At 46.3% G+C, this 14,537-nt stretch overlaps 1 protein-coding gene across 4 annotated transcripts in view; it reads right to left on the bottom strand.

Moving 5' to 3' along the window:
• Asator (tau-tubulin kinase asator) overlaps positions 1-14,537 on the bottom strand; it is a 234,409-nt gene that overhangs the window by 71,569 nt on the left and 148,303 nt on the right. The gene's annotated exons all lie outside the window — the stretch shown is intronic.

The raw sequence follows: 14,537 nt of genomic DNA, 5'->3' as shown, positions 1-14,537 counted from the left end.
ACAGCCAACGACAAGCTCATGCAACTCGGAATCAGCAACACCTTCGAAGAATTAAGAGAATGCCAGCTCAAGGCACAAATACGAAGACTTAGCAACCCAACGACTAGAAGGGCGCTCCTGACAAAGCTAGTTCGGGAAATAGAAAAGCCACAAAATAGCAGGGCCGCAATACCAGACCCGCTAAGAAAGAAGCTATGCATACAACCTATCCCCCGAAACATGGATCCAAACCTCCATGCTAACAGGAGACCGGTTAGGGCAGAATTTTATGAGAGGAACATGGGGCATCGGGACAACACAGTCTACATTGATGCCTCCCTATACCCCCCACACACAAAAATAGCGCGGTAGCAGTAGTTGTACAATACCACGGAGAACGCTTCACAAGCCTCACAGCCGAAGTATCTAACATAACGAAGGCAGAGGAGATTGCTGTCGCTCTGGCAGTGAATGAAGGATATAAGACAGGGAGATTTCTTAACATCTTAACGGATTCACAAGAGGCGTGCCGGAACTATACTAGAGGCAGAATTAGCAGCACGGCACTCAAGATCCTCAGTAGAGCTCTGCTCCCTGAGGGACGACCAATACCCAACATAATCTGGATACCGAGTCACGCAAGGATCAGGGACAACGAAGGGGCAGACAACCTAGCTCGAGGAATTACCAGCCGAGCAGGAACGTCATTAACCCCGGAGGGGCCCCAGATTAATTGCGGGGACAGCTATTCGGAATTATAAAACCTATATAAGGGGCTATGATTCCAATACCCCTCACCACATAAAGCATTATCCAAGGAGGAAGCCACAGGATGGCGAAGACTGCAAACAGGCTCCTTCCCAAACTTATACATATTAAACAAGATGTTCCCCACACAGTATAGCGCCAACTGTCCGTGGTGCGGAGCAAAACCAACACTATATCATGTCACATGGGAGTGCGGAAGAAATCAAGCATTCCACAAACAAAAAACACCAAGTGCGGAGCAATGGGAGAGCCGGCTCACCATCTGCGAGCTAGGGGTCCAAAGGGCCCTCATAGCACACGCAAGCGAGGTGGCCCGACTCAGTGGAGCCCTGGACTACGGGCCCACCCACGGCCAAGGAGGACCCAAGCTTCAAGACGAAGACTTCGTCCTCTACCGCTACTACTTCCTAAAGGAACCAATAAAGTTTTTCATTCATTCTTTCTTTGCGCTGAAGCCTACCATCAGCTGTAGTCGTGCTAAGTCTGCGGTAGTAATTACCGGCAAAAATATTAATACGCCTGCCCGGTTTGGTGTTCTTTCTTTTGTGATGTACGTGGGTTACGTGTGACCTAGCAGTGACCCTATACGAGCAAACTAAAGTTCCTGCTTTAGATAAGACTGCAGATGACTAATCTTCCCGTGTCAAAATTCCCAAGGGAAACCTGCCTTATCTGTCACATGGCTAATGTACCTAGTGCAATGCTAGTTACAGAACCTATTCTCTGGCTCAGAATATCCTCGAAGATAAATGCCGCGTTGTAATAAGGTTGTTTCTTTCTGTCTGCTTTATATCTGGATTTTTTTTACGGATTTTAAGGCAACTACATGAATATGAGTTTGAAATAAAATGAAATTGGTTTTTAGGGAAAGGAATTTTTGCAGTATCTGTCTCACATCTCGATGGACTCCTAAGCCCGCCGTAAGGGAAGGGATATATGAGGGACTGAGAGAAGAAAGGAAAAAGAGGTGCCGTAATGGAGGACTACGGAACAATTTCGACTACCTAGGCATCTTAACGTGCACTGACATTGCACAGCACACGGGGGCTTTCGCGTTTCACCTCCATCGAAACGCGGCCGCCGCGGTCGGGTTCGAACCCGGGTACTCCGGATCAGTTGCCGAGCGCTCTAAGCACTGAGCCACCGCGGCGTGTGATAAGTTTGGACATGGTAGCATGCTTTCGGCAAAAAATGCACCATTTATTTTGTTTGCTGTTGATTACCGTTTATGTAAAGAAATTAAGAATGAAAACATTTACAGAGAAATGAAAAGCGACCAAGAGTAACAGCCTGGTGCGCATTCGCGGAAATGAAAATGAATGTCAAACAAAACTGTGCACATAATCTTTTGTCGATAAGTTTGGGGTTGGTAGCAAGCTTTCGGCAAAAGAAATTATGCAGTTTTCTTTCACACTCACTGTTATTTCCGCGAATGAGCACCAGGCTGGCACTCGTGGTCGCTTTTCATGGTTGTGTAACTGTTGTCAACCTTAATTTCTCTATATAAACAGTATTCATCGGAGAAAAAACGAAATGGTGAATTGTATTAACGTCTGAAATGTCATTTGTATAAATCAAGCATAAAAAGGGGCCCAGGGACAGCGGAATTGACAGAAACGTAACTTCGATAGTAGCCATTTATAACCGCTGACTGGTGCCATAGTGACAAGTAATCTACTGTTTATTTTATTACATTGTTATTGAGTTTACATGCACAAGGCTTATAAATTCCTAAATAACGTGCAACTACATGAAATGTTTAGTTTAGTTTATGAGGGTTTAACGTCCCAAAGCGACTCAGGCCATAAGAGACGCCGTTGTGAAGGGCTCCGGAAATTTCGTCCACCTGGGGTTCTTTAACGAGCCCTGATATCGCACAGTACACGGGCCTCAAGAATTTCGCCTCCATCGAAATTCGACCGCTGCGGCCGGCATCGAACCTGCGCCTTTCGGGCCAGCAGCCAACTACATCAAATGTCTTGCCACATACTGAGAAAATACAACACTAAGGCGTTTGCCAGTGGCTGCAGCTCAATCTCGGTTGGACTCTGCTCAATATTTTACGAGCGATACATTTTAAGTACAGTGGTTCTGCTGGAAATTGCGTGGTGGACTCTTATGTTTTGGTGCCATTTGTGCCTGTAGATGCCTAGAGAATGGCGGGTTTTTGTGTACTGTATATTTTATGATTATATATTTAGCACATGAAAAAAAAGGCGAAAGACAGAAGCGGAAAAGAAAGGAAAAGAAAAATATTGACGCATGCACAGAAAGTTCTCTTTCTTTTCTCTTTCGAAGAAACAAAACCAGTTAGAATTCAGCGCCTGTGCTCTCCTTGTCTTCTCGGTGCCCGTCTTTTTAGCGCTGTGGAGCTGCTCATTTATCAAGAAATCTCCCAGCATTTTTGAAGGACAACTGGAATAGCTGGCCAAAGTAGAAACAACGCATCCGAAACAATTTAGGTAATTTCTGCTGGTAGATCAAGACCGCATGCTCTGTTCATAGGCACTTCGTATCCGGGATTTATTTTATCCGAAATTTAGGCGGTAAAAATGAGCGATATATTTTTAGCTCGAATTCGGGTAAAAAATCAGGTTATTATGCAAGAAACTTCTATAATTCGGGATTTTCGGGTTATTTTTGCAGTTCAAGAGATACTAGTATGTCTTATATTAGAATGCTTTCTTTTTCGCATTGCTTTGAAAAACTGAAGAGCAGCGCGTTTTATTCGTGCGACTGAAAAATGATGGCACGAGCTTTCAAAGCAAGAATAGAGCAACACACCCTTCACAAGACAGTTATTTTAAGCAGCATATTCATGTCCTCAAATTTTTGTACATTTGCCGTGAGAGAGCAGCACTTTTTTCAGATCGTACCCGAAAGCAAAATAAAACAGTTAAATTTTTAAGCAACAACCTGTGCAAAATAATGTATCCTCTTGTTTAATCTGATGCTATATCTGATTGCAAAGGCTCCTACAATGCCCGTACTTGAGAGCGGTTCTTATCCGCATATATGTCCACTAAATGTGTGTCCGGAAAATAGTGAAACTACTTTTTTTCAGGCACGCCTATTGGTCTTAGTGCATTTGCATCATCGGGTTAGGCGGAGTAACTTTTAGCTTTTCAGCGCTTCTTTGCTAAGTCCGCTCTGAGTTGTGAGAGTGTCAGGATCACTGCTTTCGTGATCTTCCCAATGGTAAAAAGGTTGGAAATTGAGCGAGCTGGTACAGATACATGTTACTGACGCTCCTCAAGGACTAGGACGGAGAAGTAGAAAAACAAAACAAGTGTTCACTATCAACTGACAAGAATTTATTCGGATGTGCAATATATACAGAAGAGGAAACAAAACAAAGTGCAAAAAGTATATGACATGCGCAGTCGCTCCAGTTGATAATTAGGGCGCTCGAGCCAGAAAAAGAGCACTTGAAACAACACCACGATTCATACCGTATCACAAGGACAGTGCATTCTCAGGACAGTCAAACTCGTAAGTCAAATAACCACATCGATGGCCCACTCACACTGGTACCGGCCGACTTTCTTATTGAGAAAGCCTCCATATTCTCCCGGGCTCTCTGTCTCCACAGAATGCGCGCGTCTTCGAACAGTGGAGTGCACTTGTGACTCTTAACGTGCTTGGTCAAGCGTGTCCCCGTACCGCCATCAATGACCTAGCGTGTTCATTCATTCATATTCCTAGATTTCTCTAAAGCGTTTGATGTTGTTCCTCATGATGGCCTTATAACAAAATTACTACCTTTTGGAATTGATTGCCACATTTTGTCATGAATTTCCTGCTATTTACAGAACATAAAACAGTGTGTTAAAAAAGGAGAATACGTTGCGCAGAACCTGGATGTGTATTCGGGTGTACCCCAGGCATCAGTTCTTGCGCCTCTTTTGTTTCTCATTTACAAAAATGATATTCATTCCTGTGTTAGTTCATCGATTCAGCTTTGCCTTTTTTCAGACGATTGGGTCGTAAACAGAGCTGTAAAAAATTAGAAGATCAAATTCTCCTTAATCCTTCCTTAGTATCAATGTACACTTGATGTAAGAACTGGGGAATGAAACCTAACACGGATAAGACCAAGAGCATCATATTCACTAATAAGAAGCCGCCTCTAAGTTTTACATGCACACTTTGTGACACACAGGTAAAAAAGTATGATCAGGTGAAGTATCTGGGACTCATCCTAACATCCAACCTGCGTTGGGAACCTGCGTTGTTATAAAGCTGAAGACAAATTAAATTATTTAAGGAGAAAGCTGCTTAACACGCCGGCCCATATTAAACACAGTGCCTATAAAACTCTTAGCAGACCTACCGTAGAATATGCGGATATAGTCTGGAGCCCCCATTAAAAAATTTTAATCAACAAATTAGAGTGCATCCAAAAACTGGCAGTAAGGTTTGTTTACTCAAAGTATTCACGCCAGACTAGCGCTACCAGTCGTAGTTTACACAGCCAATTTTACACAGCCTGTCACAGCAAAGAATGATTTCAAGATTAAAGTTTTCGTTCCAACTTCTTCACGGCCACTTCAAAATAACAAATTCACAACACTTAGGCCCTCCTTTCAAACACTTGTCTAGAACTAACCATAGTAAAACAGTTCGTCAACCAGTCAGCCATGTAAATATCCAGAAGTGCTCCCTGTGTCTAGATTCGATATTCTATTGGAAAAAATTAGCTGATGATGCGGTGAAGTGTACGTCCGTGAAATTATTGTTAATTATAATGAAAAAAATTAACTTTTCTCCTTAATTCTCTCATTATTTTTGTGTTTGAATCAGAGATCATCTCTATATTTTTGTATTCTTGTTTTATTCCGTTTGATCACATTGATGCATTGTAAACACTCCTGCATAAGCCCGAAAAGGGCTTGTAGTATGTTTAAATACAAAAATAAAATACGGCGCACGTTTGGACAGTGCCTCGTCTGACCCGTATAATGCAGGCCACAAGATAAAGGAATGGTGTAAACCAACCCGCAAGCACAATCCACTAACGGATTGGAGTGATAACACAACACACGTTCTTTTTTTGCCGAGTTTTATAATCATGATCTGGGCTGAGCATGTCATGTACTCTTTGTTTTCTCTTTTGTATATATATCACACATCGCAATAATTTTTGTCCATTGATAGTGAGCACTTGCTTTGTCATTGCACGTCTGTCCTCGCCATTGGCGTATCTCAATAGCGTGGCTCCTAATGGTGCATGCGTCACGACGCGCGATGGAGTGAACACTCGAACAAAGGTACGCGATCTGGTTCTGTGCTAAACTAAAAAAAAAATGTCTTGCCAAGACCCTTTCAAACGTTTACGTAGACTGGCCGGTTGTATCGTACTCTCCAGTTTTAAGCTGGTGAAGCCGTTTAACCAGGGCCGGGAAGAGGTGGATAATGAATACAGCTCTGGACAGCAAATGTCATCAAAAAGTTTTTCGTATTCGTCCTGTATTGCCGCGAGTGTAACGTGGAACGTCATCTAACGGCGAGGGCGGAAACTGTGCGAGAGCCCTCTTGTGCTACCTATGGCATCGAGACTTCCAGAACCTAGACCCTCGTTAAGCTATTAGCAGACAAGGTAACGGAATTGAGGGGCTCGTCTGACAAACTTTTGAAGGGAGCCAACAGCCAAAGAAATCAATGTGCTTAGGAAATGTTTCATTTACTCGGTTATGGCAGTCTTGATGCCATAGATAGCGTAAGAGGGCTCTCGCACAGTTTCCACCCTCGCCGTTAGGTGACGTTCCACGTCACACTCGCGGTATTACAGGACATGCTACGTCCGCCGCTAGGGATGAGGGTGGCGCTGGTGAACCCTCTCAAGGTTCGCTTGCACCCAATAAACATAAATACCCACGAGAGCAGCAGATTGGACAGCCGTCACCGTAGCTCAGTTGGTAGAGCGCCGGACGCGATATTCGGAGGTCGTGGGTTCGGACCCCACCGGCGGCATGTTTGTTTTTTCTGCTGCTTTGTAATTTTCTTTAAGCGATAGATTAATCCAAGTATTATTATTCCACTAATCAGCACTACACATTAAAAAAAATCGTCTATGCGCCTTGGTTTCGGTGACTTACGTGGGCCCCCTTCATATGAACAGACTCCGCGGTGGCTGAGTGGTTATGGCGCTCGGCTGCAGGCCCGAAAGACGCGGGTTCGATCCCGGCCGCGGTGGTTGAATTACGATGGAGGCGAAATTCTAGAGGCCCGTGTGCTGTGCGATGTCAGTGCACGTTAAAGAACCCCAGGTGTCGAAATTTCTGGAGCCCTTCACTACACCGTCTCTCATAGCCTGAGTCGCTTTGGGACGTTAGACCCCCATAAACCAATATATATATATATATATATATATATATATATATATATATATATATATATATATATATATATATATATATATACGCAATAGAGCGGGCACAAGGTGGAAAAAGTAACAATCTTCATTCTAACGTTTTGACTAGGGTCTGGCCTTCGTCAGAGTATGCGATACAGGCGAATGACACAGCTTTTATAAGTACACGCACGTGGTGAGGGAAACATTCCGGCTGGCGGATAGCAGCGGCAAACATCTCAGTGCGAGTCGGCAGTGAAAGAAAAAATGTTTGTAAGCACAGTCAAAGATGATTAAGGAATCGTGAAGAATCACTGCAATCACATCCTTGCGAAAGAATTGGTCGTGTGTTCAAATGCACCAGAAAAGGCGCACAACAGAAAAAAAAACATCAAATAGATGAAAACGCAGATGAATACCGTTGTTTAAACAACGTCTCATGTGAAAAGCTATGGGGTATGGTGCTGAGATGTGATATCACTTCAGCGATAGAAGCAAAGAGCGCAAAACAGTGGGGAAGAAATGATCAGCATATATGAAACATGGCATGATGCGGTTATGACGCAAGGCAAGTCAGCTTTCCAACATCTTTATTCAGACCGCAAGAAACAGTATTGAACTTGTATATAAGAAATGATTCGCGAACTTCGCGTTCATGGTGGGTCTCGAAGCGTTATTCCAGTAAAGTTACTTGAATTTTTTTCAAAAGGGTGCGTAGTATCGTTCACGTGTTTAGAGTTTGGAAGGTTAGGCACTGTCTTGCAATGAGCTCAGTGGTTTCTGAAACGATATCGGAACAGTGTTTCCGTTTGGCCAATATATTGAATCTTACAGATTGAACATTCAGGCATGTAGATTACGTTGCATGTATCACATGAATAGTTACCTCGAATTTTCACAATAAAGTCTGATGCTGCGCTGGAAGCCATTGCTGATGTCATCATCTGCGCGCAGACTTTGCAACGCGATTTTTTACATGGGTCACAGCCGATTAGCACACTTGTGCTTGTTTTGGAAGAAGTGAGAACGTCACAGGAGGTTTTTGACACGGCGGTAGACAACAAGGGGCGCTTGCTGAAAAATTTGCTTGAGTGGATCATTTTGCACGAGGATGACATGGTGTTTTCTCAAAGTGCCCGCGACGTTTGTAATCGATGCCGAGTGAGTAAGCACCAGGTTGATTTGTGATTGACTAGATGATTGGTTTTCTGCTTTGAGGAGTGCCTCGCGGTCAACAAGGCCTGCGCGTTCTACAGCATCGTTTATTAGTCGCGCTGGGTATTTACGCTTAATCAGGGTGTTCGGAGGTTGGTACAGTTTTTTTTCGAAGTCGCGCTCGTCAGAACATATCCGTTTAAAGCGGACGGCTTGTCCATATGGGAGGCTAGTCTTCAAGTGTTAAAGATGGCGGCTTTAGAAGTGTAAGTATTGAGGTATGTCGCTAGGTTTCCGGTATACATCGTCATAAGTTTGCCATTCTTTAATTGATACTGTCACATCTAGAAAGCTAATTGTGGTTGGCGAGCAAGAATGAAAGTAATGGCCTCATGCGCGTTATTAAAACTAGAGATGAATGATAGAAGTTCTGCTTCACCATGCTGCCAAATGAGAAAAATGTCGTCAATGAATCGCTTATAGTAGACGGGTTTTAATGGTTGTGTAGCAAGAAACTGGTCTTCTAAAGAACCCATAAATATGTTGGCATAGTTAGGACCAATCCGCGTACCCATTGATGTTCCGTTTATCTTAACATAGTACCTGCTAACAACTTCGAAGTTGTTAAGTTCCAGTATTAATTTCAAAAGTATAGCTAGCGTGGGACCATCAACATTAGAACTTAAGTTTTGTTTCTCAAAAAGCTGCACAACTGACCGGATGCCATCGGAGTGAGGAATGTTGGCATAGAGGGATGCAACATGAAGGGTTACAAGCAAGACACCCTGGGGGGTGTTGAGGTCGGCTATGCCGGATAGGAAATTTCCTGTGTCCCGTATGAAGCACTCAAATGTAGCAGGAATTTTATTGATGAAGGTGTCAACGTACCTTGAGAGCCTTTCAGTTACTGTTCCTATTGCGGAAATGATTGATCGGCCAGGGTTGTTAGGTGTGTGAATTTTGGACAGTAAGTAAAATCTGCCTGCTGCAGGGTTGACTGGAAATATTGAATCGACTGTACCTTTGTCTAGTTTATTACCCAGAATGAGATTGGATAGCGTCTCTTCCAAAACAATTTTAAACATGGCAGTTGGGTCGCAGTCTAGAAGGCAGTAAAATGAGCTATCTGTGAGCTGCCTTTCGGCTTCAGCGACATAATCAGTTTTGTTCATCACCACGATGCCACAATCTTTGTCTGCGGGCTTATAACAATCTCAGATTGAGACGTTAGTTTTTTTATTGCTGCGGTTTCTCTTCCAGGAAGGTTGCGGCGCAAGTTCTTTTTAGTATTGTATGCTTCCAGTAAATCTTTTTGGATCGCCTTAATGTAGATGTCGAGGCAGTTGTCTCACTGAGTTGTAGGAGTTCAGTGATCTTGCAACGGCAAATTTTTACCACGTTCGGGATATTGTGGTCGGACATGGAAGTACTCCTTAAGTCTCATATTACGGGCAAAATTTTCTAAGTCTTTAAACAACTGAAACTCACTGAACCCACCAGACGCGGGGCAGAAATTTAGGCCATGTGACAGGGCACTCTCGTCGTCATGAGACACGGTGAAGTTCGAAAGATATATATATATATATATAGAAAAATCTAAAAGCTACAGAAATGAAGTAACACTGGGGAATTATTTTGTTTTCTTTAAAATTAGTGGTCTTCATCAAATGAATTGTAATTGTTTAATTATTTTAATGTTGAAATATTGCCTGAAGGTAAATCAATAAATAATTCCGGGCGCAGGATAGCACGGACCCTTTCGAAGGGTTGACTTAAAGGCAAGCTGCACTAATAGTGTAATAAGAACACAGCACACTACTAATACAGCACACACGGCACACCACAGCACAGCACAGTAATAAGAGCACAGCACAGTAATAAGCACAGCATCACGAACAACTAGCGGAACCGTCCAGGCACAGATCAGAGACAGGGTTCAGTCCAGAGCACGCACTAGCGACTGAGAGTTCGGCGCTCGAGCTTCGGAGTGTTCGACGCTCGAGCTTCGCAGTGTTCGGCGCTTCTCGTCGTCGTCTTCGTTGAGCGCCAGCCTCTGAAGATTCTAAAGCCCGTGTCCAGTCTTACAATTCCCCCCGGGCGAAAGGGCGCCATCCTGGCGGCCTAGGGCGATGTGACGACGGCGGGGTCGTAGTAAGGTTTGAGGCGGGTCGTGTGGATAATTTTGCGGCCTCGGCGGCGATGATCAGGGGATGGCGTAAGGGGTTCGATGAGGTAAATGACGGGGGATGTCTGCTGAAGAATACGGTAGGGTCCCTGGTACTTGCTAACAAGTTTGGAGGAAAGGTCGGGACCTGAGGAGGGTACCCAGAGCCAGACCAAAGAGTCAGGAAGGTAAGCGGGAGGAAGTGCAGGGGGATCACGGGTGCTTTTCTGCTGCTGCTCGGCCTGACAAGTGAAGGACCGGGCAAGCTGCCGGCATTCTTCGGCATAAGTTGCGGCTTGAGAAAGAGTTGTAAATTCGGAAGCATCAGGGCGGTAAGGCAGAATGGTGTCCATTGTGCAAGAAGGCTCACGGCCGTACAGGAGAAAGTACGGATAGAATCCGGTGGTGGCTTGAGCAGCGGAGTTATAAGCGTATGTGACAAAAGGGAGAATGCGGTCCCAGTTACAATGGTCGGAAGCAACATACATGGCCAGCATGTCGCCGAGGGTGCGATTAAAACGCTCAACCGTGCCATTTGTCTGGGGATGGTAGGCGGAGCTGGTGCGGTGAACAACGTTGCATTCCTGAAGGAGAGCTTCTACAACTTCTCAGAGGAAGGCCGGACCTCTATCACTGAGCAGCTCTTTGGGCGCACCGTGGCGAAGAATGATGCGATGGAGAATGAAGGATGCAATGTCGTGGGCTGTAGCGGATGGTAAAGGCGATGTTTCAGCGTAACGTGTAAGGTGGTCGATGGCAACGATGATCCAGCGGTTCGCGGTTGATGTGCTGGGAAGAGGGCCGTAGAAGTCGATGCCAACACGCTCGAAGGGCTGTACTGGGCAAGGCAGCGGCTGCATAGGAGCGGCGGGTCGGCGAGGTGGATGTTTTCGTCGCTGGCATGCGGTGCAGGACTGAACGAACTGGCGGACGTAACGGGCCATCCCACGCCAGTAGTACCGCTGTCGTAGACGGGTGAAAGTATTCAAGAATCCGGCATGGACACACTGGGGATCATCGTGGTAGGAAGAGCTAATGAAGGAGCGCAGATGTGTCGGAATGACAAGAAGCCATTTGCGACCATCCGGGAGATAGTTGCGTCGGTAAAGGAGCTCGTCTCGGATGGCGAAACGGTGGGACTGACGACGGAGAGCACGGGAAGGAGGTCGAAACGATTGGCCAGATCGGAGATCAAAAAGGCAAGTGATCCACGGGTCTTTGCGTTGCTCGGAAGCCATATCAGCGAACTCAAACTTCAATGAAGGCATGGCGGATATACAAGGCGCTGCCTCAGATGGTACACGGGAACGTGAGAGGGCGTCAGCATCAGCATTTTTGCGACCGGAACGATAGATAGCGCGAACGTCGTACACTTGGAGTCGCAGAGCCGATCGCACGAGTCGACCAGAGGGATCTTTCAAAGAGGACAGCCAGCAGAGGGCGTGGTGATCGGTGACAACGTCGAAAGGGCGCCCGTACAGGTAGGGGCGAAATTTGACGATCGCCCAAAGGATGGCTAAACACTCCTTCTCGGTGACAGAATAGTTGGCTTCAGCTTTTGTGAGTGTCCGGCTAGCGTAAGCGACAACGTATTCGTCAAAGCCTTGCTTGCGTTGAGCAAGTACTGCACCGAGGCCGACGCCGCTGGCATCGGTGTGGAGTTCCGCCGGAGAACGAGGGCCGAAGTGACGCAGAGTTGTGGAGTGGTGAGGAGGCGACGGAGTATCGTAAACGCTTCACAGGCTGGCGACCAGGCCGAAAGGTCGTGGCTGGAAAGGAGCTTGTTCAGAGGGTCGACGATAGTGGCAAAATTGCGGGCAAAGCGGCGGTAGTAGGAGCAGAGGCCGACGAAGCTGCGGAGGTCTTTTACAGAAGTGGGCTTTGGAAATTCGGCCAATAGTCCTGAATTTACACCGCACTAGCGTTTTGCAGCTTAAAATATGTCGCTTAAACAGCGTGGCTGCAGCTTACTACCAAGAAACCTCCAACGGTGTATGCAAATCCGAAGTGCGTGGTCCCACGTGCTGGTGCTATGGCATCGCCCTGACAGGCAGACAGCAGTCGGCCCCAGCTCAGTTGTTCCACGTCACTGCAGTGAATGCTGTGAACAGACTGGCTTGCGCGCCCTGAGTGTTCGACAATTTGTGCTTGATCCCTGCCGCAATCTCTAACAATAAAGCTCATATCCTACGCCTTCAAGATTGCAGCATTTATGGCAACTAGCCAGGATGCCCGGCTATACGGACGAGGGTTTACGTAGTGCAGCTTTTGACGGCTCTACAGGCACCTTGTTTCTTCGCCTTGTAGGAAAAATAATGATGCAGCCTTGGAAGAACTGGTGCGGTCACTAGTTTTTGTCCGAGTTTTATTCTTAGTAATTTGATAGTGTTCATTTCTGGTAGTGCTTTTCTGGTAAATATATTTCGTATATCGCTCTTCACGTGCGAACTGCAGGCCTGTCGGCCAGCCGGGTACGGCGGTTTCTGTTTATATCATTAAGAGTGGTTGCTGAAAAGGAGGCTAATCTCAAATTGCTTATAAGAAACAGTTAGCGCTAATATATTTGCAAACTCGACGTTAGCGAAGTTCCCGTGCAAGAGCATATTTAGAAGCTGTATTATGCGTACACCTTCCATACCGGGTCCAATTAAGCAATCATTATGCCAGTCGCTTCAATCTCGAACTCCTCTTTAATTCTTAAGCATGAGATGCTTATGGGTGGAGCCCAGTATATTTCAGAGCGTCTGTCCTATATTCTCACAGTCCAAGCTAAAAACGCTCCTCATCGCTAGTCAGGCAAAAAGAGCAACGAAAGGCCTTACCGCCATGTTGGCTCAGCAGCAAGGGAGTCATGCTGCTGAACAAAAATAGTCCACTTTCCTCGTGGACTTTGTTGCAAGCAATTCGTGTTTTCTATCAATGCGCGCTCACCTGTAGCTGTAGTCGATCCAGAAGAAGTGCACGTTGTCCAGCGTTCCCAGCGCGCGAACGCGAACGCGACCCATGGCCAAAACGTGATTCTCCCGCCGCGAGATTCACTCCAGAATGAGCACGGCCGGCGATGGCCACCCAAGCAACGGGATAATCGGGCCCGCAAGTTCCCTGGAACCGCGGGTCCACAAGAGGGCGGTCATCGTCACGCGATCATCTCGGTCTACGACCCTTCTCATCTATTTTTACGCAGCTCTGGGGGTGCTTATTGATAATCCTCATGCCATCGTCAGATTTCGTTCCCAAAAGGTTCGCAGACCCCAGTGCTGGTTAAAGTAACAGGCAGCGCCGGGCACGAGATGCAGTTTCACAAGGCCGCGCATTCTTCCCCAAGCGGCAAGAGCGTGAACGCAACGCCGAGGAGAGAGATATGAATTTACAAGCCGGCGGCATTTCCGTCGAAAGTGACACAGTAAGCCTGGCTAGGGCCGGGGAAAAGTAACATTTTGAGCTAAAGCACCCAAATACATCACAATCTCAGAGCTTTGTCTTCCACCTGCGCGCATGTTTATGCAACAGGTAAAGTAAGAGCAAATACTGTATTGTCCCCGCTGCGAGGTATGACCAAGCACTCGGTCTCTGCTTCGTCATTTGCTCCGCTCGTTCGCCCGCCCTACTCGATTGCCGCTCTAAAAAAAGGAACAAAGCCTCGGGTAAAAAAAAAATAAAGGTAACCGGCGAAGGCGGGGCTCCCCTCAGGGTGCCCAACGCGTGCGCGTCACGGAAGCTCTTCCACAGACACGTCACGTGCCGCTTTTGACATTCCTTTTTTTTCCTCTCGCCTCTGGGCCAAGCTGGCCGGCACACCAGACGACGAGGGGCAATGACAGCTCCCTCACAAGACAGGCAGTTGAAAAATGACTGCTGCCCATTGAGCTCTCCAGGTTGCGCGCTGATCGCTCGTGCCCGCCTCCGCTGACGCCGTGGAGTAGTCCCCTGTTGCTCCGAGCTCCCAGCCACCAAGAAAACTCATCATTCTTCTCATGCGCATCATCAAGTGTTCTATACTGCGCAGAAAACTTCACAAACTCACTTCAGTTTCATCTAGCCTTCAGGTTACCTCGTGCAACATAATCTCATTATTAATGTTTATTCTAAGTTCCTACGTACGTAACAGATCTTTCCTTT

The sequence above is a fragment of the Amblyomma americanum genome, chromosome 5, assembly GCF_052857255.1.
Source record: "Amblyomma americanum isolate KBUSLIRL-KWMA chromosome 5, ASM5285725v1, whole genome shotgun sequence".
In the NCBI taxonomy this organism is placed as follows: domain Eukaryota; kingdom Metazoa; phylum Arthropoda; class Arachnida; order Ixodida; family Ixodidae; genus Amblyomma; species Amblyomma americanum.
This window is presented reverse-complemented; position numbering and strand designations above follow the sequence as displayed.